Raw genomic sequence first — 4,823 nt, 5'->3', positions numbered from 1 at the left:
GGTCTGAACATTCTCCTGAGCCGAGTTAAGCCCCTCACACAACGCACAGGCTCATATTGGTAGAAGGGCCCAGGATACTCTTTGTGGTCAATGGAAGAGTGGCCACCATTGTACCTCTCTCCATGAATTGGACCTCAATGGTGTGACTGTGCATGTCCTCCCGTCTGCAGGTGGAGTCTGTTTCCATAACTCTGGAGTCTCCCTGGCCTTTTGCCTTGCTTTGGTCAAGAGAAGACAGCATTGGGGTCACTTATGAGCCTAGACTTCAAGACACCTTGCGTGGTTACTCTGGTTCTGCTGAGACCCTGGAAACCACGATGAGAACAAGCCTGGGTGAGTCTGAGATGAGAGGAGACTCAGCTCAGAGTTTCCCATTGTCTCAGCCAGAAGGCAGCCCAGTCAACCTGCAAGCTGACTGCAGGTGTAGGAGTAAGCCCAGGTGTTCTGTGATGAATTATGTCCCCCCAAATTCATATGTTGAGGTCCTAACCCCTAGTACCTCAGAATGTAACCTTATTTGGTGAAAGGTCTTTAAAGAGGCCATTAAATTAAAATGAGGTCATTAGGGTGGGCCCTAAGCCAGGATGATTGGTGTGCTGACAAGAAGAGGAAATCTGGACACAGGTGTGCACAGCGGGAAGACCATGGGAAGACACAGGGAGAAGTCAGCCCTCAGCAAGTGAGAGAGAGAGGCCTCAGAAGAAGCCAACCTCTCTGACCTCTTGACCTTGCACTGCCAGCCTCTAATTGTGAGGAAATCAATTTTTATTGCTTAAACCACCGAGGCTGTGGTGCTTTGTTATGACAGACCCAGGGGACTAATGCCTGGTAGGTGTGACCAGAAGAATCACTCACCTGAGCCCAGCTCCTCTTGCCCACCATGGAATCATGAGCTTACTCAAGAGCAAGGTGTTTTAAGCCTGTATATTCTAAGGGTGGGGTCTCACAGAATAAGGTGAATTCCTGATTGAATGTCCCTCCTTTTCTCCCCCTGCACACACATCTGCCATATACGGAGACACCACAGTCACCTTCCCATAATTAGGGATCTTGAATCCCCTCTTCCAGCACACACCTGAAACTCCAACATTTCCATGTAAAAGCATCTCCCATCTCAGGCACGCCAGGCCTCCCCACTCCTAGGCCCGCCTTGCACGCCTCAGTTCCCTCTCTGCTTCCACACACACGTCTCTCCCAGACACCGTCACATGTAATAATCACTTTTTTCAAATACAGCACAGGTCATTTCTTTACTTTTGGGAAATAATACCACAGCACTTTCAGAGTTACAGTCAGGCCTTTATTTCATTCTCCGGGCTCCTTGTCCTCCCATGTTCTTCAGCTCATTCCTGGCGCAGACAGCATTTCTTTATCCCAAACCAACAGGTGCCAAGACGGTCATGATTTTCTGGGCAGTAAAACCATTTACACTCGGCCTCTCTTTTATTGCACTCCTTCTCTGAGTCTACAACCTGGACCTGGGCTGTGGAGAGGAAAATCTTTGAGTCACACAGTCAGGAGCAACATTCCCTGTGAATTCGGGGTCATGACATGTGCACCGCAGAGCCGGCAGGAGAGGCTCCTTCTGCAGGCGCCTCCCTCAGAAACCCTACGGAGCCCCCGCTCCTTCTGTTCTGCTGCCACTGCTGCGTTGGTTCCTGGCAAGCAGGACAGCCTCTGCTCTAAAGAGGGCAGGTACTGAAGTGTCTGCCCTGAATGCTGACTCAAGGCTCCCCTGCCTGCCCCCCAGCGTCCAGCCCCTGCTCAAGATGCTCAAGGGGACTCTGTGCAGCCTCATGCAGCCTGATGAAGACCAACCCACAAAGCACACCCCTACATGCCCTGGGCACAAAAGGGCAGGAGAGATTGGGCCAGAGGAACTGGGCAGAAAGAGCAGACAGGGGTCAAGGGCCTTCCGTCCTGCCATGTTTTGTGCAGCAACCAGGCCTCAGGAGGGGCTGGCATGTGGGCCTGTCACCGTGGGCTGTCAGACAGAGGCCACAAAAAGTAAAAAGGCAGGAATCACAGAGGGGGAACACACCTGGCATGTCTCTGCTGCTCTGCGAGGCCCTGCCTAAGTTCTCCCTTGTTTGCCCTCAACCAGACTCTGTATGATTCTGGGGTTTGTCTTCCTTTTCAGGAGAAGACAAAGTTGAGTCTGAGGACAGCTCGGTGACTTGTCTAAGTACACACTGCGAGTCACCATTGGAGCTGAGAAACACACAATGGTATTTTGGCTCCTGGGTTCAGCTCTCTCTTATATCCTGGGCTCTCTCTCCTGGCACGGAAGTTGGACAGCAAATGAGCCCTGGGGCCGGCACCTCCTACGTGGTCATTATCCCCTTGGCCTGTTCCAAAGCCAGCCACACCTGCCAGCCTGAAAGCCTGGCCTGGCCTAGTGGTGTTGTCTCTAGCTACTCACTGGGTCCATGTCAGGGAAATGACTCCATCCTTAACCTGAGAGATACTGAGGACCATGTTTCAGTCCATTAAGATCAAGCTAAGAATCTCCCCTGAGACATTCATTCTTTGGTTGATGCTCTCCATGATGCTCAGATTTATTACTTATTTCCAGATCCTGAGCCACTCCCCAATACGGTCTGGTCCCCATTCCCTGGGCATGAGACCCCGAAACCCCACACCAGCCTGGTTTCAGAGCTCACCTGTGGCAAAGTGAGGAAAAAGGATGAAGCAGGTCAGGAGCATGAAGCAGAGGCCCCGCATGGTAAACGCCAGCTGGATGCTGGGTGGTGGGAAGAGATGGAGGAGCTGCTCTGAGACTGGGACCCAGTGAGGCTGCTGCAAGTGGGGAGAGCCACTGTTTATATGGCTCCTTGGTGATTGCACAACATTTGATTCTGGAAGCTTGTCTGCTATGATCCTGATTACAACACAACTATTGATGTCTGTATCTGGGACGCTGTCCTTTACCCAACCCCCCTCTCTCAGACACACTGTTCAGGTGGGAATGACCTCACTTCCCGCTCCGGCGTCGGATGCTTGACCCACACACCTGACCTCAGAGAGTGTTCGAGGTTGTACCCCTACCCAAGGCCCCAGCAACTAGAGGGGAGATTCCATTCACCAAAATGATGATCGGGTTGAGGGGAAGGTGGTTGTGGTGGAAACTTCCATGACTGTGAAGCTCAGTATGTTTGTTCAGTCGTTGGAGAAATAAAAGCTCTTATTGTCTTGAAAGGTACAAAAACAATGTTGCCCCAGGATTGCAGCAGCCCTCTCACTTTTGTAAAGAAGGGGATCTGGGCATAAATCAGACACTGGTGAAAATATCCTGGGTTCTTGCGAACTTGGTCCACAATGGGTCCAAGGACCCCTAAGCCTGACCTTCTGGATTGCTCCAACTGTGGCCCTTGTTTATTTCTTCCAGCTTGAGCTGAGTTCTTGGTTATATACAATTGCAAATGTGTTGGCTGACACATGAGATTTGAGGCTTCAAGGCAGACAAAGCCCAGTCATGATGGGGGGCTCAGCATGGTTGGTGGGGGACCCTAGGAACAGAGTTGCACTTTTGTAGTAGTCAGGTAAAGCAGTGCTTTCACATCTGATACGGGGGGAGTGTTCTGGATTCCTGTTAGATATCGCGGGACCCCTGGAGATGCTTGGGGGAGGTATTTGCAGCCATAGCTTTGCTGTGCAGTCTTCATGCACATTCTCATGGGCCTCCTCTGCTGTTCATGCCTGCAGCAGAAGCAGGTGTGGCATGTCACAGTGGTCATGAGAAGGATAAGTGCACAAGTGATCTGTCACGATTTTCTCCCATAACAGCAAGTCCTGACAAGATGGACCCTCTTGTTGAAGTAGTGAAGTCTCTTCTTTCTCAGTGAAAATAAAGACAAACATAAGCTGTTTGCTAGTTGCTTTTTAACCACAACAAATTCGGAAGGAGCATGCCCTGTATGAAACAACGTGACAAAGGTTCAAAGATCGAGGTTGCTCCCTCAGGCGAGGCAGAAGACTCCAGTCCCTGGTATTTGGAATATAGGCTGCAGTCCTTGTTTTTGGATGGATCAGTGGGTGTGTGGCACATCCTTGCTTTTACCCAGATTTGAACAGCAGAATGGTCACTGGCCCAAGCAGATGAAGATGAAGTGTGTGGGTTCCTGTGTCACATAACCTGAAGGTCCTCCCCACAAGGCTGTGCCAGGTGGGGTTGTACTTCTCGTCAACCTCCTTCTCCATAGGGCCACAATGTGCTCCTCTGTGTTGTGTTTCTCCAGCGCCTGGTGGGGGTTAGAGCTGGATTCCTTTCCTGAGGCCGCTGTCACAAATGACAAAAACCTGGTGGATTCAAAGAACAGAAATTGATTCTCTCAGAGCTGAGGAGGCCAGAACTCTGAGATCAGTGTCCCTGGGCCGAAGTTGCAGTGTTGGCTGGGCCACGCTCCCTTCGAGGCTCTAGGGAGAGTCTGTCCTTACCATCTTGTAGCGTCTGGTGGCTGCTGGTACCCCTCGACTTTCAGTCGCATCCCTCCAGTCACGGCCTCTGTGGACCCGGTGCCTCCTGCTCTTCTGTGGGTTCTGATTTCCCTCTGCATCTGTCTTATGACTTGTGCTGGTGTTTAGGGCACATTGGAAAAGTCCAGGATAATCTCCCATCTCAAAACCCTTAACTTAATCACATCTGCCATGACCTTTTTACCAAATAGGGCCGTTCACAGGTTCTAGAGCTGACAGCTGATGCCCTGGCATCATTGTTCAGCCTTCCACAGGGGCTTTCAGATGTCTCCAGTTTCTTCACAAAGGACCAAGGAAAGAAAGGCTCAAGCTTCATGGTCACAGCACGGCATGAGCCTTATGTGGTG

The 4,823-nt window shown here is 51.1% G+C and overlaps 1 long non-coding RNA gene across 1 annotated transcript; it reads right to left on the bottom strand.

Annotated features, from left to right (window-relative positions):
- Window positions 1-1,278: 1,278 nt before the first annotated feature.
- Window positions 1,279-4,747, bottom strand: LOC124233277 (uncharacterized). Its single transcript, XR_006887021.1, has 2 exons — window positions 2,664-4,747; window positions 1,279-1,483 (listed from the first exon to the last, which is right to left on the bottom strand). It is a non-coding gene; the product is annotated as an uncharacterized LOC124233277 (long non-coding RNA).
- Window positions 4,748-4,823: the final 76 nt, after the last annotated feature.

The sequence above is a fragment of the Equus quagga genome, unplaced genomic scaffold (genome assembly GCF_021613505.1).
Source record: "Equus quagga isolate Etosha38 unplaced genomic scaffold, UCLA_HA_Equagga_1.0 180968_RagTag, whole genome shotgun sequence".
Classification (NCBI taxonomy): Eukaryota; Metazoa; Chordata; class Mammalia; order Perissodactyla; family Equidae; genus Equus; species Equus quagga.
Note: the sequence above shows the minus strand (reverse complement) of the source record. Positions and strands in the feature narration are given on the sequence as shown.